Below are 26,408 nucleotides of genomic sequence, written 5' to 3'. Positions count from 1 at the left end.
GGCAAGTTGTATTTTTGAGGAATAATTTTATTATTGAACAACAACCATGTTCTCAATGAACCCAAAAAACTCATTAATATCAAAGCTGAATGTTTTTGGAAGTAGTTTTTAGTTTGTTTTTAGTTTTAGCTATTTTAGGGGGATATCTGTGTGTGCAGGTGACTATTACTGTGCATAATTATTAGGCAACTTAACAAAAAACAAATATATACCCATTTCAATTATTTATTTTTACCAGTGAAACCAATCTAACATCTCCACATTCACAAATATACATTTCTGACATTCAAAAACAAAACCAAAACAAATCAGCGACCAATATAGCCACCTTTCTTTGCAAGGACACTCAAAAGCCTGCCATCCATGGATTCTGTCAGTGTTTTGATCTGTTCACCATCAACATTGCGTGCAGCAGCAACCACAGCCTCCCAGACACTGTTCAGAGAGGTGTACTGTTTTCCCTCCTTGTAAATCTCACATTTGATGATGGACCACAGGTTCTCAATGGGGTTCAGATCAGGTGAACAAGGAGGCCATGTCATTGGTTTTTCTTCTTTTATACCCTTTCTTGCCAGCCACGCTGTGGAGTACTTGGACGCGTGTGATGGAGCATTGTCCTGCATGAAAATCATGTTTTTCTTGAAGGATGCAGACTTCTTCCTGTACCACTGCTTGAAGAAGGTGTCTTCCAGAAACTGGCAGTAGGACTGGGAGTTGAGCCTGACTCCATCCTCAACCCGAAAAGGCCCCACAAGCTCATCTTTGATGATACCAGCCCAAACCAGTACTCCACCTCCACCTTGCTGGCGTCTGAGTGGGACTGGAGCTCTCTGCCCTTTACCAATCCAGCCACGGGCCCATCCATCTGGCCCATCAAGACTCACTCTCATTTCATCAGTCCATAAAACCTTAGAAAAATCAGTCTTGAGATATTTCTTGGCCCAGTCTTGACGTTTCAGCTTGTGTGTCTTGTTCAGTGGTGGTCGTCTTTCAGCCTTTCTTACCTTGGCCATGTCTCTGAGTATTGCACACCTTGTGCTTTTGGGCACTCCAGTGATGTTGCAGCTCTGAAATATGGCCAAACTGGTGGCAAGTGGCATCTTGGCAGCTGCACGCTTGACTTTTCTCAGTTCATGGGCAGTTATTTTGCGCCTTGGTTTTTCCACACGCTTCTTGCGACCCTGTTGACTATTTTGAATGAAACGCTTGATTGTTCGATGATCACGCTTCAGAAGCTTTGCAATTTTAAGACTGCTGCATCCCTCTGCAAGATATCTCACTATTTTTGACTTTTCTGAGCCTGTCAAGTCCTTCTTTTGACCCATTTTGCCAAAGGAAAGGAAGTTGCCTAATAATTATGCACACCTGATATAAGGTGTTGATGTCATTAGACCACACCCCTTCTCATTACAGAGATGCACATCACCTAATATGCTTAATTGGTAGTAGGCTTTTGAGCCTATACAGCTTGGAGTAAGACAACATGCATGAAGAGGATGATGTGGACAAAATACTCATTTGCCTAATAATTCTGCACTCCCTGTATATATTATTATATTATATATTATATTATATTATATTATTGTACATATTTAAGAATCTCAAACGCAGAAATGTCCAGCTTAGATTTTAGAGCTAGAATAGAGTAAATGAGGAAATGATCGAAGTCCAATTAAGCAACTTGAAACTAAAACCTCAGACGCCAAAGCCTAAAGACTGCTCAGCAACCATGTGGCAACCACCGATCGCGAGGAAAACGTGGTGGTTGGCTTCACCTGGTTGTAGCTCGGTGAAATCATTTGCTAAGAAGGTGCTGCACCAAAAAAATTATCTGTGATTGCCGTGGTTGCTGCCATGGTTACCTGTAGTTTTCATTGAAGGCCATGTCTACCCTCAAACACACAATAATAACATGGACTGAAGCACCACTCACAACCACCAGCACATTATACAGCCTCTGTAGAAATTATCCACATATCTCACTTACCTTAACTGCACTACTGTATAGTTCTGTGCAAATAATCATTCTGTACATACAATAATTTTTAATCCTACAACTGTTTATAACTTGCATAGTTCACATTTCTGTATAACTGTATATCTCAGATTTCTGTACAGTTTTTCATATTTATATCCTGTTCATAGCCTGTACATAGCTTGTACTCACTACAGCCTGTACATACTTATAGTTATAGAATATTCATAACATACTTCATACCGTGTACATTATAACATTCCATAATAGACCCATTTCTGTAATATACTTACATATCTATATTATTGCTAATATATATTGTAATATATCTATATCATGGCTAAAGCACTTCTGGATGGATGCAAACTGCATTTCGTTGCCCTGTACCTGTGACATGTGCAATGACAATAAAGTTGAATTCTATTCTATTCTATTCTATGTCTGACCATTTACTCTCCCAGCGGTAGTTAAGCAAACATTCACAGTAAAAGTGCCTTGCAACACGTTTTCAAAGGTGACACCTTTACTTTGAAGGTGAACGTTCTCCGTGCTTGGTAAACAGTTTGCAGATTTATGTGCATCTTCCATGCAAACTATTGGTGACTGCCACTAACCTCCAGCAACCACTTGTGGAATAAAACAGTTTCCCCTACTGACTGACGGTTACCGCAGGGTGGGAGGGGTTTACTGACTGCTTTCTAGACCTCTGTGAGCAGCCTCAGTTTCACAGCAGCTACTAAGGTTGGGCTGAGCTAGAGGAAAAAACATGTAGGTAGAAATGAACTATAAAGACAAAAAAACCAATTCTCTGGACAATGCTTTGAGTTTTCACGCAGGAGTTTTCTTGGATTGACTTTTATTGCAAGCCTCAAGTGGGCATTAGAGGAACTGCATTGTTTTTCTACAGCAGCTTCATTTCTGAGGCTGTCGCTCTGACCCTGACATATGGCTATAATGACTTTGCCCTTGTTAAAGTTGCTTAGTCCTTTAGTGTCCATTTCCACCACATCCAATTCACTACAATAACTGATGCTACACCAGCTGTGTAATACTCCCACATGTGTTGCTGTGAAAAGAAAATCAATTATATTTTGGCTCATTGTTGTATGTGTGTGTAGCATGTTCACATGAGTTTTATTAGTTTTTCAGGCCTCACACCTGCCTCAGTGTCCTGACATCATCCGAGTGTGTGTGTGTTTTTATGTGTATTCTCACTGGGACACACACGCTGCAGTGCATTATGTGTGGTGCCTTGATAGCAACATCTTTGCTCTCAGCAGGGATCCTGCATGTAACTGACACATAAACAAACACATGCACGCCACGGAGCCTGGACGGTCTCATCCCGCCGGCTCGGGTTATTTACTGCATGTGCGCTTCTGCCTCTCCGCAACAAATTGGTGTTTTCAGAGTAAAGTTTTTATTTTCATATATTTTACAGATGAGCAAAAATTTTAAACTGGGTGTAAAATTATTTAAATAAGAGGTCTCCGTTCACTTCCCTGGGAAACTGATTAGCCGTTTTGCCTCGACTTTTCCCCGCATTCAGCCGCTGCTCTGATTTATTACCGCAAAGTAATGCGATCAATCAAAGAGTGTGACCTGCTGAGCTGAATCAGACAGATCCTGATGCATCTCATCCCATCATTAATGTAGTTAACTAGATTATGGTCTGAACAGTTTGCTCACTCTTTAAATAGAAAGGCTCTGCTGTGAGCATTAGCGCATCTGCTAATTTTCTCCAGATTTTAATATATATGATAACGGCTCCTCTGAAGTTAGTGGAGGGATCTCTTTACTTCTTCTTTATTTCTATAATAACCCGTGGCAGGCTGTGCAGTAACGCTATAAAAATGGGACACAGGATGGGATAATCCTTTTATTCCTCAGATGAGTTTCTGTAGGAGCAGTGCTCAAACACAAAGTGCGTGATTACCAACAATTTAAATAACGGCCTAATAGATTAGGTCATTAATTGAATGGTGAGAGCCTTTTCATATTTGCATCAACAATTCTTTATAAATGTAACACTACACACTTTAATTTTTTCCTGTTTCCATTTTGGAAACTCACATTTTACTGTTTCTACAGTCACGAGAAACGACTGAGAGGTGATTTCTCAGCTGGTCCAAAGGCAGCAGCTCGGCTGCTAACAACGCTTAGACATCAGCCCTATTCTTGCTCCCCTTCAGTGGCTTCCAGTAAAATTCAAAAGTAACATAAAAATGTTATCAATATCACATAAAGCCCCAAAAGGCCAGTGTACTGTGTATACAGCAGCAGCTACTAAACTTTGGAACAGGCCTATTCGATCGCCTGAATCTGTGGTTTCTGTGCTGAAAACTCATTTCTGTTTGCACTTCTTTAACCTTTTTCCCAGTTTTTTGTAGCTGCTTGTTCTTCTAATATGTGTGCATAGGAGTGTGTATGCAGGAATGAACCAAAACCATGTGTTTGTATGCTTGAATATGTATAAGACAAGCTATTATTAATATCTGTGCAATTTTGAACTACTGGTTAAAGCTAAACTTCCTACAAGTTGTGCAGCTGTTTTCCAGCAGTGCAATGATTGTACAGCATATATCTTTAATGACTTTAAAAAATAAGAGTTAGTTTGAATTTATTTTAGACTAATCCCCACAGGATCACATATATACATACACCCCCCCACTAATATTTGATTAAATGTCCTTTAGCAACTTGCACATAGACCTGTGTTATCCATCAACAAGCTTCAGGCGTAATTCTTGGTGGAGAAAAACTGTGTTTTATTTTGAACAGAATCAACTTAATTTAACTGTTAACTTAATTTAGACTTTCTTTCAGAAGGTTTGATTCGGAGCTGAAACAGGTCAATGAATCTATTCACTGACCATTTATGAACATGTACAATATTAGCTGATTTCTGCTTTTCCATTTTGTCTGACAGTAAAACTGTTCAGTGAGAAATTAACTTATGATGAAAATATGTTTTCTGCAGGGTTTACCAAACGTTGATGTTTTTTGTTGTTGGTTCTTTTGATGTCAGATTGCATTCACCTACATCTCACCTCAACCCTGTCGACTGAAGTTACTTCACTTAATCACACGTGGAGAGGTGCACACGGTGATGACTGTCTTTTTTTAGCGAGTAAACAGCCAACCTCATAAAGAAAGTTGCATTCTGCAAATAAATAAATAACTTGCACACACAGTTGTTCGCGACGCCACTCGTTGTGTACTAATCTACACACCCCTGGTTTGCGGGTCGTTGTTGGTTTCATTCATTTTAATGGTGAGCTGGTCGTTAACGGGCGCTCGCTCGCTCGCTCGTCTCATCAGCTGTGTTGTATTTTTCTTTTTATAACTATCAGGGGAAATGTTGTGCTGAGCATGCATGCTTTTCCACTCTGCTTTGTTTCCAAATTACATATTAACACGCTCTCACACCTGGAAGCTGTGCGGCGACTGCTGGCTGCTGTTGGATGCAGAGCAGTCACGTGACTTCTCACAGCGGTTGCTTGAAGCGGATGCTGAGTTACTTGTTCACTTTTCCTGATGGATTTTTACTCACACACACACACGTGAATTTAAACCAGTGACCTTCTACCTACAAACCCAGTTTGATAACTTTTTACGGCTCAGCTGAGCGCACTACACAGAGATGCCGAATCAGACAGGCCCGCAGAACTTCTAAATGTTAACCTTTGTTGAAACACTCAAGGTGCCTACTGTACTTTGTTGCAGCCACGGGGGGTTATAGATGAGCGCAGTTCTGCATATGGCCATCATTCACAGCCCGAGGCTCCCCCTGAGTGTGTGTCTGGAGTGTGTGTAACAAATGGAGCTGAGCAGCGAAGGTATTAATGTGAGGGAACAAGCCATGTAGTGGAAGTACAGCGGGAAGTCACTTTCTCTCCCATCTGGTCCCTAACAAGATGGAGAGGAGAAGGCAGATGTGAGCGGTGGTCTGCACCTCCGCTGGTTGGATTAGCACTTCTGATGGGAGAGAAGAGAGCAGGACGTTCCTTGGCGCAGGCTGTCATTTCCTCTCCTTTCTTTTCCCCGTCTCTCCATCCCTTCCCTCATACATCTCCTCGCCTCGTCTGTGATCACTGCTCTCTGCCCCTCGCTCTGCTGCGAGTGTGAGAAGGGAGACTCAAAATGAGAATAAATGAGGTGTGGGGAAGGTGCGCGGGCAGCGTGCCTGTTTGTGCGCGCACGTGTGTGTCTGTGCATGCATGTACCTGCACTCGAACGAGTTCAGATCTCTTCCTCTGTTGCAATGTCTAGCGGTGGAGCCAAAAGACCGTCCGGGGACTCTTCATCCACTTGCTGCTGAGCGCCCCAGGGGATGGATTGAGCCTTGCAGGCTAGGATATTATCAATACAGCCCCTCCAGGCAGCCTGGGAGACAGGAGACGGAGCCACTGACTCACACTGCCTATTAGTCTACTGCTGAGCATCAGTGTAAGGGGGAACAGCTGGTTTGACTGGGGCTTCTGCCAACTAGTCCTCCATCTTTGCCTCGTCTTTACCTGCTCAAAGTTTATTTCAAAGGCTGCCTCAGCCTCGTCTTTTCACTCTGTTTGCGTACTTTTTTCTTCAGCCTTCGTTGTCAATTGACTTATTTTCAGCTCACTTGCTCCTTCTCTCAAAGATTGCTTCATAATCTTATTCCACTCTTTTCTTGTTCTGTCCCTTGTCTTTGATGGTGCCAAGGCACACCGACACTTACAGTGTGCTGCCCACTCCTGTAATTACACCAGTCCTCCCCCTTTTAAGAGCCTTGTTCCAAAGGAAATGCTTTTTCTTTTTTGTGTGCAGTCTCGTGTCAGTGTCACTGCCCCTGTATTTTAAATCTCCATCTCTACTTTGTTTCAGAGTTGCTTTATATTCCATTTGTGTAATGAGGAGGCTGACCTTGTATTTGCACTTGTGAAAATTGCAAATGGTTGAGACCATCCGGGTGCTGAATGAATGCCAAAGAAATGATATTTCTGTGGTTTCCTGTAATTTTCTTCCCATTCTACACTCTTACTGTGAACACTATGCTTTGTCTGCTCAATAATCTTCAACTTTAATTTTAAATTGAAAGAAAAGGCATAACCTTGATCTAAATGCATAACCACAGATACATCGCTGAGACCCCTCAATGATTTGAGGTTAATGGATGCATGACTTGCTACGGCGCTTTCCAATATTCAACTTTAAACTTCACCTCTTGGCTTTTGACTAACAGGTAGCAGCAAATCATTCTAAATCTTCACTTTACCCCCCTGATGAGTCACGGGGAACCCTCTCTGGCCTGTCTGCTTGCAGCTCCTGCGCAGTGGAAACTGCAGAAACCTTTGACAGAAACCACAACTTCGTCTCTGGAGCCAGCAACCGTTCTGAATCCCTCTCAGATGACTTAAAAAGCCATCAGTGTGACCTCATTCTATGTCAAAAAAAAAGAAAGAAAAAAAAAGAATTTATTTGGTGACCCTGCTAACCTCTTATAGCTGGAAGCTTCTTTTTTACCCTCCACTGTCTGCAATCCCTTCATCTTTTCTGACTCCACATTGCTTGTCTGACTGTCTTTGTTACAGGTCCCCGTGTTTCATTTTGTTCCAGCCATTATCCCGCACCAATAAGCCGGACACAGGTCACTGGTGTTAACGACCTCTCTCGTGATTTTTTCCGGGGGTATCTAGGTCCGTTCTGTGAAAGCAAACCTGTCTGGTCTGGTAAATATCCCAGAGTGACTCACAAAAAGCTTTTCTGCCATAGATCAAGACTGCCACAATTAGCTTCATAAATCTTAGGTGTGGAGTCACATCATGCACCTTATTTGTTCTCCCTTTTTGGATGTGTAATATTACACTTCCTAATCTTAATCTGAAATTTGTGCGCGTGCATTTATGTGTAGGCATGTTTGTCTGTGTGTGTCTCTATTGTGTATTTAGGCAACTGGGTGTTTGTGTTTCATTGGCAGAATAGTAATTCGGCATGAAATCACTTTAGTAATCATAGCTGTTATTTTGCTCCCATTATGTCTCAGAAAGCCCCGTCTTTTGAAGATGACATTTTAAATATATGTACCCAAAGGAAGACATGCACCACTCAAGGTCCCTCAAACTTCTGTTTCCTTTCACCGGCTGCAAAACTGGCGTCGCAGCTGCTTAAAATACTTTTGAAGTTAAGGTGGTACATCAAAGTGTGTTACGTAAATGGATAACTAAAAAAACTTTCTTTCAAATGTAAGACTGACGTTAATTAGCCTAGGTACTCAATGGGAGCAAATTGTTCTAGAGTATCTGCAGCTTTTCAGCAACTGAACAAGCTCAGTTTTCAATAATTAGCTGTGCATTCTCACAGCCTCTGCAACTGGAAAATAATTGGCTTCTCAAACTGCTGGTGTGTCTGCGTCTCTTGGCTTCAACAGCTTCATCCTTGAACTCCGTGCTTTGTCTACGCAACGTCAGGAGAACGCTAATTGACATCATCACCGGGAAACGACGTGTACGTGGAACACCTAAGAACTTACATATAATTACATAAAACATTGGAAAATCATCTACATGTAGGCTTCTTATACTAATCAAAAACAGGTGTCTGACTGACAGCGGCTTTCTTTCGGGTTTACGTTCTTTTAGTCGTAAACACAAATAAGTAGATTCAACATAGCTCCGTACGCACCCGAGTAAAAACGCACCAGCACTTGAGTTTCCATTTTATGGTACACCAACTGTACTACATCTTTTAGGTAAATATTGTTATTTACACTTAAGATCCACTTTGTTAGGTACACCTGTTCAACTACTCATTAACGCGACAACCAAATCAGCCAATCACATGGCAGCAACTCTTAGCCACATAGATGTGATCAAAACGACCGGCTCAAGTTCAAACTGAGCATCAGAAAGTGGGAGAAAACGGATTTAAGTGACTTTGAATGGGCGTAGTTGTTGGTGCCAGATGGGCTGGTGTGATTATTTTTAGAAACTGCTGATCTGCTGGGAGTTTTGCACACAGTCGTCTCTAGGATTTACTGAGAATGGTCTGAAAAAGAGAAAATATCCACTGAGCGGCAGCTCTCTGTGTACCTTGTGATGTCAGAGGTCAGAGGAGAATGGCCAGACTGTAATAGGAAGGCAACAGCAACTCAAACAACCACTCGCTGAACCCAAGGTACGCAGAAGAGCATCTCTGAATGCGTAACCGTTGGACAGCAGCAGAAGACCATACTGTGTGCCACTCCTGTCAACAAATGAGTCTGATAAATCTTGATTTCTGCAACATTCGGATCATAGAATAAGAATTTGGCATTATTAATTAAAGAAAAAGCAGGTTAAAACCTGGAGTAACAAGGTGCACCAAACAAAGAGACTGTACCAGTGAGCGTATTTTCATTGTTGCAAATATATACAGGGTGGGCCATTTATACCGTAATAACATGGGAATGGTTGGAATATTAAAGTCCTGTTTGTGGCACATTAGTATATGTGAGGGGGCAAACTCCTCAAGATGGGTGGTGACCATGGTGGCCATTTAGAAGTCGGCCATCTTGGATACAACTTGTTTTTTCAATAGGAAGAGGGCCATGTGACACATCAAACTTATTGGTAATGTCACAAGAAAAACAATGGTGTGCTTGGTTTCAACGTAACTTTATTCTTTCATGAGTTATTTACAAGTTTCTCTTTGTTCACAGCTATTGACATGTCAAAGAGGTTAACACGTGAGGAGCGGATTGAAATCGTGTTGATATCTGGTGAACGCAGTAACCGGGTCATTGCAGCAGATTTCAATGCAAGACACCCTACGAGACCACCCATCTCCCATGCTACAGTTAGCAAACTGCTTGCTAAGTTTCGTGAAACTGGTCCAGTGTTGGATTTGCCAAAATGTGGACGCAAGAAAACTGTCACTAATGAAGAAACATCAGTGGCTGTCCTAGCTTCATTCAGCAAGAGCCCACAGCGTAGCACTCGCCGCATGTCACTGGAGAGTGGCATTAGTCGAACATCCCTTCGGCGGATATTAGCTACTCACAAATGGCACCCTTACAAACTCCAGCTACTGCAGCATCTCAACGAGGATGACCCAGATCGGCGCACAGAATTTGCAGAATGGGCAAAACAAAAATTGGAACAGGACCCTCAGTTCACGCAGAAGATTTTGTTCAGTGATGAGGCAAACTTTTATGTGAATGGTGAAGTTAACAAACAAAAGCACCGCTATTGGTCTGACACTAACCCACATTGGATGGATCCCTCCAAGACTGTTGGAACAACAAAAGTGATGGTTTGGTGTGGTATATGGGGTACAACGATAGTGGGTCCACTCTTCATCAATGGAAACCTCAAGGCCACTGGATATTTGAAATTGCTACATGATGATGTGTTTCCCTCTTTATGCACTGAAGCTGGCACGTTCCCTGAGTTTTTCCAGTAAGATGGTGCACCACCACATTATGGGTGCCAGGTCCGAGCATTCCTAGATGAACAGTTTCCTGGAAAGTGGATTGGTCGTCGTGGGCCAGTTGAATGGCCCCCAAGGTCTCCCGATGTGACCCCCTTAGACTTTTATCTTTGGGGTCATCTGAAGGCAATTGTCTATGGTGTGAAGATACGAGATGTGCAGCACCTGAAACTACGGATACTGGATGCCTGTGCTGGCATTTCTCCTGCGGTGTTGCTATCAGTGTGTGAAGAGTGGGAGAAGAGGGTTGCATTGACAATCCAACACAATGGGCAGCACATTGAACACATTTTATAAGTGGTCAGAAACTTGTAAATAACTCATGAAAGAATAAAGTTACGTTGAAACCAAGCACACCATTGTTTTTCTTTTGACATTACCAATAAGTTTGATGTGTCACATGGCCCTCTTCCTATTGAAAAAACAAAAGTTGTATCCAAGCTGGCCGACTTCTAAATGGCCACCATGGTCACCACCCATCTTGAGGAGTTTGTCCCCTCACATATACTAATGTGCCACAAACAGGACTTTAATATCACCAACCATTCCCATTTTATTACGGTGTATCCATATAAATGGCCCACCCTGTAGATTACTACCTACAGCATTAGCACAGGAGGGTGATGTACTGCCTTAAAATTAGTGCAATGTAACCATTCGTTCCCTCATTTTCATACTTTTTTAAATAAGTTATATAGTTATACTCTTAGCAAGATGATGTTGTTTTAAAATTTCTTTTTAAAAAGTGTGTTTTTTTAATTTACAGGTAAACTCCAAATTAATAAAGCACACCCATGGACATCAGTTACAGGTGGTTAATCGTACATGATGGAAACTAGAGGAAGCCATATTCTCTTACTAGGGTACTAATACACTTTATTCTTATTTCAAAATCATTTACAAAGTGCTGGATCACAACAGCAGTCATGTAAAGGCACTTAATAAATCATGCTGCAAGAACCCACAAACATTATTGACAGGAACCCAATAATTCAATGATCCCCTGTGAGTAAACGCTTGGCTAGAGCAGCAGAAAACACACCCTTTAAAAAGAAGAAACCTCTGGCAGGACCAGGCTCGGGGAGGGCAGCCATCTGTCACAACCAGCTATGGTGACGGGAAAGAGAAGAGAGAACGGCATAGAGAGATGGCAAAGAGTATACGAGGCAAAACACTGGGAACGAGACGACACAGAGTTAATGATGTGCAATAGTGGGATATAAATGGGAAGAGGAAAATATCAGAGTAGAAGGAGAATACTCCGTTATCGGAGTCAAAGAGTTTCATGTGTAGTGTGGGATTGCAATTTTTATTCAGGTTCTGTGAATTATTTAAACACCACCACTGTCTATATCGTATACACTGTGATTTAATCACGCGCTCCACACTTCAAGCTTGTTTTTTTAATGATATTACTGTATTATTGAAACACATTAATGGTGGTGGTGGTAATACTAACATTTCTTTCCAAGTGCGATAAAACTGGCACTCCATGGAATGAAAATGGCTCCACACACCATCTACTTAAATCGGGTCTGTGGGGACTCACTTGCTTTGGAGCCAGTCTCAAGAGGCCATTTGAGGAACTTTAGTTTTTGGCTCTTCATTTATCAGCCCTGGAAGCTGCTGCTTGGGCTGGAGCCAATGGCTCTAATTGATATGGCTTTGGACCACCGTGGTCCTCTACCACACTGTCTGCTTCAGGGAATCTGAAGGGAGCACTCTGAAGTCCACTACCACAGAAAAAAGCCCTATGTGGCTTAGGTGCCTGGAGATTCTGTGGTGTTCTTCAGTTATTCTCTGCCGTCACTCATCCTGTCAAGTTTTTGAAAACTTTTTAAAAGTTTTCAACTTTGTGTTGGAGGCTCCAGGATGAGGGCGAACTTACAAGTTCAGCTGGATTACACACACACAGGCATTCACAGAGACTTGACATAAAATGTATTTTAACTGTGTTTAGCAAGACTTTTAAATAGCACCACACTAACTGTGCCTAGGATTCACACCAGTGGACTATAATCTGTGTAATTTCGACATATTTTAGAGCTTATCTTTTACACAGCAGCTTACAGCATGGCAGCAGAGGGACTGCATTTAAGCTTTCAAATGATGACACACACTGTAACTTATAATTAAGCTGATAAATTAGAAGCATCACTGTTTACGCGTTGCTTATTTTGCATGAGTAAACAAGTTGAAAGTAGTTTTGCAAGAGCTAGTATTGATTTGGCATGACTGAGCAGTAAAGTATATGTCTGGTAACTCTTTGTGTTCTTACTGCCAACAAATCCCATTTAAAACCAGTAACAAACAACTGAGCCTCGTAATAAGCATTTCCTGTGTTGTCAAAGCTCAATAAAACTACTGCTCTGTAACACATGTGTGCTTATAAATACTGCAGTGTTTAGCTGTCTTGAATATGTCAGCTGTCGTTGATTTTGTGTGAGTCTAACACACACGTCCTGTGTGCACCTTTATTTCTGGTACTGCACTCAACAGCTGGTTAGCTTAACTTAGCATAAATCCTCAAAATCAGAGGAAAATAGCTTGCTCTGTCCTAAACAACCAACTTCTGGGGGTGAAAAATGAAACCAGTGTATATAAAAAATGCTATTCCTTAAGTGGCCACTTGAGACTGGCTCCAAAAGTGATTCAGTTCTCATAAATTCCAAACTTTACAGCAGAAATAAGTGTTTACAGCTGGCTTAAAGAAAAGTTATTGCTAATGTGTGAGAATGTGTGTTTCAGTAACTGGACCTCTGTTTGTGATGTTGCTGCATGTTGGAGCACTTTTACTGTAATTACCTGTCAATTAATATGATTTGCTTTGTGTTTCATTCTCCTAGCAGCCATTCCCAGGAATCTGTTTTCTGTTATCTTACTTAGCAGGTGTCTGTCTGGGTGATGCATCTATTGAGGTTTTGCAGATGTGTGACATTAGCTTGTCTACAATTTTGTACATGGTGGTAATTTAGCTTCAAGTCACAGAGGCTTAAATATTGTTTGCATACAAGTCGAAGTCTTGCATGCAAACTGGTGACTGGGGGAAACCAACCAACCAAAGCAGTCGCAGGAGGGTTTTCACCAACCTTTTGGGGAATATATATTTTTCCTGTGTGACTGGGGCTTTAGCAATCACTGTGACAGCAACTGACACCACCCTCCAGCAAAAACTCACCAAGCAGTCGGGGAATAAACTTTTTTCCCTGGTGACTGGTAGTTGCCAGCAGAGGTGGCAAAAGTACAGACATTTACAGATAGTTGTGTTAAAATAAAGTATCGACTCAAAAACAAACGTTCTTGGCTGATTTCCATTCCCGATACTCAGAGTATGCTGTCTTTATACTGGACAGTAAACAGTTGGTATAAAGGTTGAGTTCAGTGAATAAATCTAAGCATCATCAGCTTAAATTCAAATTCATTTCACACAACACAACAATGAGACGACTGTTTTTTTGTGTTTGTTTTGGTTATATGTGATTAACGTCACATTTTTGGATTGCCTCAGATCGCATGGGCTGTGGCCGAGTAGGTACCAGGTACTATCACCTACTGGAAAATCGAAATAAGTGGAAAAAACTGAGTGAGTCAAGCTAAGCCGATCCAAACAGAGTAGGTACCTGTGGAAAAGCGCTATAAAACAAAGACTGTATGTGTGTCCTCGATAGCAGCGCTCCCCAACCCCCAGGCCACATGAGTCGTGTGGTACCGGGCCGTGAGAGTTGAGGCTCAGGTGAAATTTATGATTTTCAGGGTTTTTATCGTTAACGCGGTTTCCCTGGGTCTTTTCCCGTGTGTTATGAATAAATCTTCTTTTTTTGGTACCGGTACTGGGTTTATTTTGTTGTATTTATCCACGATACCTTAAAGGCCGGTCCATGAAAATTGAAAATATTGTTGGACATTAACCGGTCCGTTGCGCAAAAAAGGTTGGGGACCGCTACTCGATAGGACAGGGATTTATGTCGGTAAACTGTAGATATAGTTATCTGGTCATTATGTGACAGTGCAGGTCGTTTTATGGAATAACGTGAAAGTAAAGTAATGCACAGGGAAAGAAATTACTTTCTCCAGTGAGTAATCAAGTCACATATTGTAATCTGAAAGTTATTACTGTTTTTGAGTAACGACCCCAAAGCTGACTGATACCACAGTTTATGGACATCTGCACCAGAAATACCCTCACTATAGAGAATTAAGCATAAATGATGTGTTTAACTCTGTTGTGTCTTTTGCATGTGATAAGCCCCAGCATGGGCCTTTTCTGTGTTATTGTTCCCTAGAGTTTTGGCTTCAAATGGTTTGATATTTGAAAGTGTGCACTGATGTGAATAGCTCTCCTCAAATGCGTTAAACCCGAACAAGCATCTTTTTAAAATGTAAGGAGATATTTGTGTACAAATACATGATTAAGTAAAGTGGAAATACCTAAAAATTGTACCTCAGTTGAGTATTTGTACAGTGTTACCTCAAACCTCTGTTTGCCAGACCTCTCTCTTTCATTTGACCCCACAGTGTCACATTTCCAAAACTGCGGACAAGTTAACGCCACATGGTTACCAGTCGCATGAAAATCTGGAAATGGCCCACAAGTGACAAAACCAGTTCAGTAAAGCACGTTAATTCACATATTATATACTGTTTGTTTATTCCATGAATAAACTGATGTTTCAAAACATCAATTTAGTGTTTTAAAGGGGTTTATGAGCATAATTATTTCTTGGCTGGGAGCAGCTGCCATGCAACCAGTGCAGACTCCAGGAAGCTTCTGCTGCCAGCCAAGAAACCGTCCAGCTCATAATCACCTATAAAATGACAAACTGTTGTTTTCACACTTTGTTTTTTTTGCCTCGACTAAACGAGCTAGCAGCTAGAATGTGTTACTTATAAATCTTTGGTAAGAACCTGCCAACGGTACTGACAGACAAACCACTGTGACTTTTGTTGCCACCGAGGGTTACGCATCGCTCACGACTGAACATTTCAACCCTTAAGTTGTTTAAATGAAAACGTATAGCTCTTAACATGTTTTGCACTCTCGGAGAGCAGTAGTTAAATCTTCTAAGTAATTTAGGAAGTCACATGGATGGGATGCCAAGGTAATCGGTAAGAGTGTCAGAACAACTCTGCCTCGAGGCTTCTGGACTGAGCTACCGTCATCTGTAGAAGCAGATTTCTTGCATAAATCTGGAGGATGAATGACCAGATTAATAACCCATTTCTGCTCCCTTTTGTCATAGAGGAATATGTGGCCTTGTGGTATAGACTCTACAGCTCCAAAGGAAAGGACAGTTTCTTGTACTTTGTGTTTGCTGTATGCAAGAGACGACAAGCAGGAGCGTCTGCAGTTCAGAACTTCAAATGGGGGGAGAAAAAAATCAATTTGATTTAAAAATGCTGCAGAGTGCTTTCAAAGGCCTCCAACAGATGTAAATGTTACAGCTCATCTGAGGTTTTCAGGGGGTTCAAACTTAGCTGATGATGGAAGGCAAAACTTAAAATGAGCTGCCTTGAACTTTGAACTGTGCTCTTCAAATGTATGCAATAATGGATAATTAATCCCAATCCTCTCTTTTCATGCCTGTGATCAAATGATCTTCGTAGTTTCAGTATTTAAGGGGAAAAAGAAGGTTTGAAGAAAGACACAGAGACAAATAGTTGGCTTTAGCTGACTGACAGACTGAGAGACAGATGGGGAGCAATAGATTTTTTTTCAGTAAAGTAAACATGCCAATACACAAGTAATAAGCATGACTAGTACCCCAATGATGATGCCAGAGCAGGACTGCAATCATAAACCTCCTTTTGATGTGTCATGTTTAAAAATCAAGTCATCAATCAGAAGCCTTCCTGTGTTTCCAACTTGGAGTTCAGAGTACCAAAAGCCCAACTAAAATCACTCTAAGCTGGGCAGTGGCAAACTTTTAACGACCTCACGAAGCTCCCGTGTTTGCTGCCGCCACGCTAATGTCCCGCCGCGCTGCGTCGGCTCTTCTCGAAGTGCCAGGATCGTGATTCTCCACCGCTGCCAAGTATCACGATGTACATTTGTGTGTGCGTCGTAGCATTATGCGCTAAGCATGTTATTGACCTTCTGCAGTGTCAGTCAAGCTGGAAATCACGGAGGGAGGAAAGATAGAAAAAGATGGCTTGAAGTGATGTAGTCAGAGTCAGTAGAGATGATTTTACAGCAAAGTACAACTGGGTCTTTGTTACATTAATGCCAAATGATGGCTTTGAAAAAAGAACTGATGTGATTTTTTTTAATCCCGTTTCTGTCCCACAGACAGCATTTAAGATGTGCGTATGACATCAGGCATTGATAATGGAAGCTTCATTGTCAGCACTTTGGCTGCTGCTGTGTTGTTTTTGGAGGCTGAAGTGACCTTATAGGGTTCAAAGGTCAGAGTGTGAAGTTATTAGCCTAACACTCAAAAGCTTGGTTAGCAACCTGCATTCATAAACCATATGGGTGCAATGTGGAGACCCAGATACTGATTAATTAGTGCAAATGTTAATAAAATACAGTAATTTTACTCCCCACAATGTCACAAACCTCTTAGGTTTAGGTTTGTACCACACAGCAGTGAAATCCTATCGTCTCCTTGGTCGAAACTGGTTTTTGCAGTACAACTGCCCCAGTGTCAGAGATGGGACTGGCTGAGCAAAAATCCAACAGCCAACAGTTATTCACTTTCGAAATGTTTGCTGGGATTAGTCAGATTAAAAGTGCTTCAAAAGGCTCCAACAGCACACACACACTGAAGAGATCCATTACAATGACTCAAAGAATTGGATGACTCTGATGACTCTTGTCAATCGGCACAGCTAGGCCCATAACGCAGTTACACAAGTAGATGAATTATTTAAAAAAAAAAATGTATACTCCGCTCAAGAGTTTTTATAAACTTTCCATAGAAGCTGAAATTGTAAATAAACTTTTTAATATTGTAAAGTTTTGCATCATAACATGGAGTTTATGGGGATTAGGGCCACCCCCAAGTGGCAGCTAGAGGAAGTGCAGATTCTGCTTCATTCTTGCACCTTGTTCTTACCTTTATATCTATTAACTGCAAAGAGATATTGTATAAGTCACATATTTATAAAAAAGAAAAAAAGCACTGCTTGAAAAAGTTTATGAAACCACTGTCAAAAGAATCCTATGTTTTCTCATGACATCCTATCAGACACTGTTGCTATGGTAAAAAAAAGAAAAAAAGAAAGAAGAAAGGCCAAAGCTGATCAAAAATCTATTTTACACCGATACATTTTATACGTTTTTTCTCTCTCTCTTCTGATGCCGCAGGCTGTCGAATTTCTACGTGCACACTCTGATACCTTTGTACAAAAAACTGTAACTCGCTGGTGTCAAAGTCGTTTTAGTTCAGGAGCCTTAATTTGATCTCAAGTGGCCCAGACCAGTAAAACCTCTGCATAACAACTAACACCCAAAACATCTTATTTCCTCCCCTACCGTTTCTTTTCTGGAAAACAAATGATGAACAGCCTAAAATGTGCTAAGAAAAATAACAGCAACTTCAGTCTGATGTCTTTATAAAGAAACGCTACCGTCGTGCATCAAAGAAACGCATCAGCTTGACTCCTTGGCGTAACCACTTCGGCGTTGTATGATAGGCCACGGGTGATGTTTTTGTTAGTAAGAGGGCTGTAAAACTGACAATGCTTTAGGCCGCATAAAGTTAACAGTGCAGATAACCAGTATGACTCAGTGATCCAGGGTTAATGACTTGCAACAAAAAGCTTCCCGGTGAAAAATACAGTAAAAAGGTAAAAAAAAATAAAATAAAATGCAATGCAATCAGGATACACTGCTGGATTTACCACCTTCAGTATTCATCAGGCAAAACTCTAAACCTCCAACAGCTCCGACACAGTGAGAACATGTGACTCTGCGCCATCTATGTCTTTGTAAGCATCCTGTGCTTCCATGTGAGATTATTTGAGTGCGTACTGAATTTGCATGTATGCAAGTGTGTTTCCTGTGACTATGTGTGTATGTGTGTTTCAATGAAAACAACATGCCCTCTCTCAGCAACTGAAGGTGGATGAGCCCGAGGGGCCCGCCGGGTTTGGTAAAAATAGCCCCGAGGCTGATTAAGAGCGAGGCGGAGAGGGGGGTTTAAAAACCTGCTCATTACCGCACCTGTAAGGCCTCTTTAAGTAGCCCTTCTGCAGAGCCCAGCTGCTCACATCTGCCAAGAGCTGTCGCCATGCCTGTAAACTCCTCTTATACATCCTCCAGGGGCAGGACATCACAATGCAAGACTGTGACAATAGTGCGTACAAACTATGGCCTCAATACATCCCAACACAAAGAAGTCGCTTTATCTGTGCTAAAGTGGCGTACGTGAATTGAATTTTTAATTAGATTCTCATTTTTACTGTTACCTTCTCATAAGAAACGGGAAAAACATCCTCCCAGGTCTCACAGTAAGGCTGCACAGAAAGTCCAGCTGCACTCCGCACACCGAAATGAAAAACTGACACAAAAAACTGTCTATAAGAGTGACTTACTACTCCTTTAAAACAATAGCACAAACAGCTCAACCATGGTTGATTAACGCTGTCCTCTATAAAGGGTATACGAACTCCCTGAGAGCGGTGCTTGGCGCCATTATTGAACCAGCAATCTGTGGGGTCTGAAGAGGCTACGCCCCTCTGTCAAAGCACTGCTATGAAGTTGGAGTCTGCCCTGACCCCGGTTGACTCCCATCAGCCCTCCTGCAGGGACAGTAAAACAAACTAACCCCCCATAGACAGCCTGTTTAGAAATGCGCTGTACTGAAGCCTGTCTCTGGATGCCTTTGGACGGTGGGAAAAAAGACAGATACAGTAAGAACACAGGCAGGCGCTGTGATGGCTCTGAGTGAATGAAAAACAGCTTTCATCAGTGGAACAAATGTAATCAAATAACATGTGTTAAGTTAAATATCAAAAATGTTTTCATACAGTATTATGAAAAAAGAGAAAATCGGAGAAAATGGTGTGGTTCCTGTGCTTGGATTACCACAGTCTGTAGCAGAAATTGAACGGGGATTTTGCTTTTCATGTTTGGAAATTGACTGAAGATAATTTTTTTTGATATTTTGCTCTTGGCATGAGGTTTGGCAAACAGCTGGGCTTGGATTCAGTTCAGGATGTGATTGACTATTTGACGCTACTGCCATGTTTTCAGCTGTTTGACTTTTTTTAAAATCCATTTTAGTTTGTCTTTGAGTTATTCCAACCCACATGCTTCCACACAGACACTATGAAAGTATGGTGTTATTATTGCTCGTGGAAGTGTACGTGCCTTTTCTTGCTGCTAACTTTAAGCCATGTGTATGACTACAAAGAAGATGACTGAAGGATGCATACCATATGCAGATTCACCATCTCCACACTCCAGACTAAATCCTGCCCGGTACAATTACAGTCATCTTCCTTTTTTCCCTTCCGCTAACCTCTTCTTCCTCGCCAAATGTACACACGCACACATGAAGCGTGTTAAAGTACGCACGTCCGCATGCGTGCAAGTGTCAAACACAATCTTTCCTTGAGTCTATCACCCATCTTCTAATCTCTTCTATCCTCTCTTCCTCCCTCACACACACACACCAGCCACAGCTGTATTCGTTCACCTAATCTTGCTGTCCTCTCATGTTATAACAGCTCTGAACCCGAGCCCTCAGAGAGAGAGGGGCTCGCCCACGCCGTGTTTTCTTAGACCACAGCATCTGGGCCTGGAGACGTCACTCCTGCGGTGTCCTGTTCAGGGTCAAGGACACATTGGAGGATCAAAAAAAGAGTCACTGTATATCATGTGTTACAGCTAATAGACTCTGAAACACAGAAGATTCATTGATAATCACACCTTTGTTTTACTTCCTAAACAAGGATTTTTTTTTTGCCAAAAATCTAATGAACTAAATCAAATAAAATGCAGGAAGTCCCCAGCTCTGCCAGGAGCAAGGCGTTTTTTGTCTTGCTGATCTCCTTAGCTTATGCTTTTCAAGTCTTCTTTCTGTAGCCCTCCACATTTTTCCCCCCACATTTTGTTTCATTGCCTCTTCCATCTCTCTCCCTCCTGGATCACAGCCCTCCTGACCTGCTTTGTCTAGAGCACACAAACATATTTTCTGTGATGTCTGCCAGCTGCCTGGCTTAGCTTGGCTCACCCCAGCTCAGCTAAGGCTCCAGTTTTCTGTTGACCAGTGCTGAACCGTCTGGCCTCACTGAAACAATCAGATGGTCCCCAGCCTTTTCCAGGCATTTCCTGGGTCACCTGAACAGCAAGCTTTCCCCCCCACCCCGTCATCCCCGCACCGCAAGTATCTCGCTGGCTCTTCCTGCCTGGTTTGGAAGGTCCTGAGAGGGGTCAGAGTGGCCTGGCGTGCAAGTGGGAGCCATACCGCGGATATTTATTATTTCATTTAAGTCCTCCCTTTGCTCTGGCGTGTAGAGGGCCCAGTGATGTCTAACAGAGGTTGAAGGATAGTTCACAAGATGACCATGTGAACTGTTGAACCCTGAAGCAGGGCTGTGTGTGTCTTTGAGAGTGCTCGTACAAAAGCCCCCTGAAGAGTTTAGCAACTTTATATGACATGATAAATTCTAAAGAAAGCACATGAACGAGCAGCCGCGCACACGGTCACAGCTATGTAATTTGGGAGAGGGATGAGTAGTGTCTTTTAAGTAACTGCATCATTTGTTTTAGGAAATACTCAAATGTACCGAAACACATTTACAACAACTCTGCACTAAACTCACAATGATAGCATCGTATAATACTCGTGCTGTATTTTTTAAAAGTTTTTTTTCTCATTTATTATAGTTTGTAATCCAGAAAAAAAATTAAAAAGTCTGAGATTATGTGGAGTGGGAGTGGACTACTACCGTGTTTTTCGGACCATAAGGCGCACTGGATTATAAGGCACATTAAGCGAAAAAAAAAAAAGTCAGATAAGTCAAACTCATTCTTCTTGCTTCCTCCACTTCCGTACCATTGATTCATTAATGTTGAATTCTCTGGCAGCCGCTCTATTCCCATGTTGTTGCAGTATATTAATGACTAACCTGGTATTGTGGATGGATTATCTCAGCTGTTCTCCTGACTGAAGTTTGGTCCGTTTACAGCATCCTGCCATGCGATTGCATTTGTCCCTAACCATCGGGAACCCTCACGTTAACTTTTATCGAGTGGAAAAAAGTTAGCGTTCATCCTCCAGCTTCACTGTGTTTATGTACCAGCTAGCCCAACTTCAGTAACCCTACAAACGTCACTGCTGTTTAGTTTTCTGTCTTCATTTATGTTGGAAGTGATAGCAGAGCTGTACGTTTGAATGTTTCAGAAATCTCTCAGTCAGAACATGCTATATCATGTTTAGGTGGAAGCTAGCGAGCTAACTTCCTGCTAACTTCTAACTTCGTTAAATGTAATAAATCCTGTTTTCATGGATGTTAAACTTAATTGTTACACCTGGTAAAGCAGCAATGCTGATAATGCTCCGACAATCTATCAAGTGGTGCAGCTTCGTAGCCAAAGTCATACTAAAACATTTTTTGACAGATTTCTGAGCGCCGTGTACCACATAAAATCAGTTCGTGGTCAGTGACCACAACCAGAATTCATACATAAGGTGCACCGGATTATAAGGCACACTGTCGATTTTTGAGAAAATTAAAGGCTTTTAAGTGCACCTTATAGTGCGGAAAATACGGTATTTGGCAAAGTTAGCCAAACTTTACCAAATGAGAAAATAAAGGGAAATATTGATCACAGATGATTAGATTAAAGAGATTTTCTTAATCTGTGTGTTTGCTTCTAAGCGGTCAGCTCACAATGGAGAGTCAGTATTACCCAATCAAGTCGCATCACATTTTTTCACATGTGCCACTCCACTGTGGAGCACACGTTACAAATGTGCTTTGCAGCTAGCCATTTTTCACACTAAAGTTCAATGTCTAAAGTTTTCCAGACACCGACTATGTCACCCCACTTACTGGCTAATTATAACTGCATTTGACGTAATTGGTGCGGTCATAAAATAATTAAAAAGTCATAAAAGAATAATGTTGTAAAGGTAAGGAAAGGTGTGTGTCTTTTCTGCATTAGTCTATGCACTGCCTTGTGTACGTGCATCATTATGTGTGCCTGCAATGCAAACTGAGCCTTGACCCGTTAGGGGAAATTTCAGAGCAGTCTGGCCAATATCACCTCCTTCCCCAAAGCCAAATGGAGCCTGGCTGGGGAGTCGGAGCACGACAAACCAAAGCAGCCCAGAGTCCTAACATCATTATAGGGCTGAGAGAGGCAATAAAGCCAAGTCTTTGGAGATTACCTCTGCTGCGGCCAATGTACAAACCCATTGCTTTCTATTTTGTGCGTGTGATCTTTTTGTCCGGTCTTGTACGACAACATGATAGATGATTTAGTCTTGAGGCTGCATGAGAACTCATCCTGGTTTTCATCACCTGGAAAACCTGCTGATACATTTATGTGTCACTGCTCATTGCAAGTGCATGCTACTACCTTGGGAAACAAAAAAAAGAGGTGTTTTTTTCCTGGAGTGACTACAGGCTTTAATTTCAGATTGTAACATGTCAGCATGGATGTAAGCTGCCTCGGTACAGAGACGTAACAGATGAAGGTATCGCTTAGCGGAGAGAGATGGGGCTAGATCCCATCTGTAACCAGTTGCTCCTGAGAAAGAATGAGATTAATGATTTTATGAACATGATGAATGGCTGAGATGGGTGATGACAGGCCTTGAGTGACAGGTTACAGGTGTAAACCTTGCAACTCCCCCAAACTCTTTCTTCTTCTGTGCAAACGAGTGTGACAGCCGCTCTCTTTTATGCCAAACGGCTTTTCTCTGCAGCCAGTCCTGACAGAACGGCCCGCCTGAGGTCATTAGGCGACGCATGACCTCCGACCCCACGTAATAAACACGATTACCCACTTCTATGAAGTCTGGCTGTCGGAAGTCACCAGCTGAAACCCTGGGACTTTGCTGCTTGTTTGCGGCACTCCGTCTCAGGCAAGCGAAGAAACAGTTAAGCTGTCACACATCACAGAGGACAAGCAGCAGCCTTTTGTGCAACGCAGTACCAGTTGGCCCAATTGTTGAGAAGAAAAGGGAAAATCAAAGGGCTGTGAAAACAGCTGCAGATGAGGTTAGGGTTACAAAATAAAGATGACGAGGACCAGGCCAGACTGTGGTCATTTGTGGGAGACTGAAAGTCAAAGTTTTGAGGCCATTACCGGGCGGCTGCTATTCAAGTTCTGACAAGACGTCACCTTTCACTAACTTTTGCTGCTTCTGATCTGGAGTGGCGTCAAAATTGAGGCGACGACTGAGAACACACTGAAACCATAATTAATGCACTCTGTCATTTCATTTATTGTGCTCGCTTAATGCAAACCTCTTTTGTCACTGAGGATACAAATTTCTCTATGTTCAGTCTTTTTGATGTCTTACTTAGAAGATAATTCATCTTTTTTTGGACACTGTAATTGTGCTAAAATGTACAAATAGCACTTTTTAAGCAATTTTTAATAATGTTAGCAACATATGACTTTTTGTTCATCGATTAACATTTATCTACTAACTATCTACTAAGCACAAACCCAAACTGTTTGGATGACCTGATCTAAGAACACATTTTATATTGTAAAGAATAAACATTGCATTGTGCATTACATTGAAAAATCCAACAAACAAGCAAGAAAACAAACAAAAAATCCATTATGGATGGTTGAACATTGGGCGTTCATTAGTGCAACAATTAAAACATATTTTTAAAGGACTAGCTATTATAGTTACTCCTTAATGAGAAAACCTTTCACTCTTGAGGACAGCAAATGGTTCTGAAAAGGTTGGTGGCCTTAATGTGGTGCACGCTGCCAGAAATTCACTCATCTGGATTGGAGCCAGGAAGAGCTCGGGGGGGGGGCTCGGACAGGCGAAGGGATCAGGTAAAAGTATAAAAGCTGTTATTCTCTTATGAGTTCCCGTACAATGGCCCTCTACACTGCAGTCGGAATGAAAGGCAGCAGCGGGGAGTTCGGGGGGCCTGAATCATGCCGCTCTGTAAACGGACCTGACAACCTCTGATATTGCATCCTCTTTTTCCTCTTCCCCCGAAAGGTCCTCACTTTCCCCCAGCTCGCTCGCCCTGCCCTCGTTCTCCATTCTGAGACCCCGCAGCAGGCGGAGGCTGCTCAGTTGGAAATCCTTCACAAATCTATGCAGGATGCATCAAGTGCGCAGTAACACAAGATTATACTGTCAACGCTTACGTGTTGCAAAAAACCCCCCTGAAAATTCCGCCTAATTCAATCTTTCCTTATTCTTTCATTCTCTTCCTGTTTTCCTTCTGCATGTGTAATAACCAGCAAACAATGGCTGATATGACAGGGAATCACACAGTAATGTCAATTCTCCTTCTGTGAGAGGATAAACTTGTCTAAAGTAGGACGACTGCGAACCGAAACGCCCTCACTTACCCCGAGAAAGACAAACAAAAGCAGCAGTCACCTTGGATACAGTGAATCTTACCCTCTGATTTTATTTTGCAATCACACAAGCAAGTATGGACACACACACACCTGCAAACACAAACACTCTCAAGCACAAAGACTTGCCCCGACTCAAATATACTTTGCCTCTCCCTGAGAAGGGAGAAGTGCACACACACACACGCATACACAGACACACAAACACATACACACACCCACTGGGAGGCTTTACAGAGTGCCCGCCTCGATGTCCAACCTCGCTGTTGCACAGAGCTCATGAAATCTGGCTGTCATGCGCCCGCTTGACAAGTATCCTTGACAAAGCAAATCCCAATCTATATGCAGTATGGCAGGCGGAGACCTTGTCAAATGCTAATGCCAGGGACACTTTAGAGGTTGTTGCCCTTTGTGGCTATTTAAAAAAAAGGAAGAAAGGAACAGTATATCTCCCTGCTGCGGCTACTGTTTGTGGAGCAGTACTGGAGCCATCCAGCTGGTGGCGGTGTCTGCACTTGCTTCATCAATCACTCCCTTTCACTTTCTCTCCCTCTGCCCTCTCTTCTTGTTATTCATTAAAGCGCCTCGGAATAATAAGTCCCCAAGAAACTGGGAACATGTGATGAAGTCGTAGTTAATAATGTATACGCCTCACCCCCACCCCTTTATCCCCTCCACACCCCTCTCCACTTCTCCCTCTGCTTCTCTTCCTTAACTCACCCCCCCTCCGCCGCCAACACCTCACCAAACCCTTGCACCACACAACAGCGTGCTCCACCACACTCAATGTGCCCGTGCCCTTGCGGTGAATGGGGGGTAAACACACATTAACATATTTATATCTTAAGCCCCCCCCCAATCTGAAAAAAAATTGCAACAACAACGGGGATGTAAATGGGCTCATTTGAAAGCCCCGAGAACACAACTCCTTTCACACTTCAGCGCCGCTCTTTAATTATGCCGTCGTAATGTGTCGCTGAACCCCAGTGCTCCGGGACTGGTCACTTTTTGTGGTTTTTACAGTAAGGCCAGTCGTACACATGCACGTACCCAACACTAGCTCACACGCTCGCTCTCGCTCAGTCTCTCGTGGAAGATGTGCCTGAGAGGCCCCTTCTCTGTGATGCTCTCAGTGACGTAGCGAGCGGTGCGTCTGTGCGCGCCGTGTCCACGCTCTGCACGCAAATTTCACATGGAGCAAACCAACACTGGCAGAAAATGTGTTTAAGCCATCAAGACTCCTTTTTCGGGGCACTCTTAGCTTCTTTCTCTTCTCTTAAAATATTCCCTGTAAGGAATCAAACCTGACTCTTGAACACAGCCTGACTGAAATCAGCACTATGGCCCTTTATTTTGCTGATCTCACAGGCAACCCCTGGTGTATTCTTTGTGAAGCAGGCCTCGAGGGGAGATGCACTTTCAACGCCAAAAACAAGGAACAATAGGGACGTCATTCTTCTGCATCGGCGG

The 26,408-nt window shown here is 42.4% G+C and overlaps 1 long non-coding RNA gene across 1 annotated transcript in view; it reads right to left on the bottom strand.

Moving 5' to 3' along the window:
• Window positions 1-4,564: 4,564 nt before the first annotated feature.
• Window positions 4,565-26,408, bottom strand: part of LOC109194865 (uncharacterized) — a 101,568-nt gene continuing 79,724 nt past the window's right edge. Inside the window, exons 3-4 of the long non-coding RNA XR_002056611.2 lie at window positions 6,202-6,361; window positions 4,565-6,091 (exon numbers count right to left, since the gene is read on the bottom strand). This is a non-coding gene — a long non-coding RNA (uncharacterized LOC109194865). The remainder of the gene's footprint in view (window positions 6,092-6,201; window positions 6,362-26,408) is intronic.

The sequence above is a fragment of the Oreochromis niloticus genome, linkage group LG15 (assembly GCF_001858045.2).
Source record: "Oreochromis niloticus isolate F11D_XX linkage group LG15, O_niloticus_UMD_NMBU, whole genome shotgun sequence".
Classification (NCBI taxonomy): domain Eukaryota; kingdom Metazoa; phylum Chordata; class Actinopteri; order Cichliformes; family Cichlidae; genus Oreochromis; species Oreochromis niloticus.
Note: the sequence above shows the minus strand (reverse complement) of the source record. Positions and strands in the feature narration are given on the sequence as shown.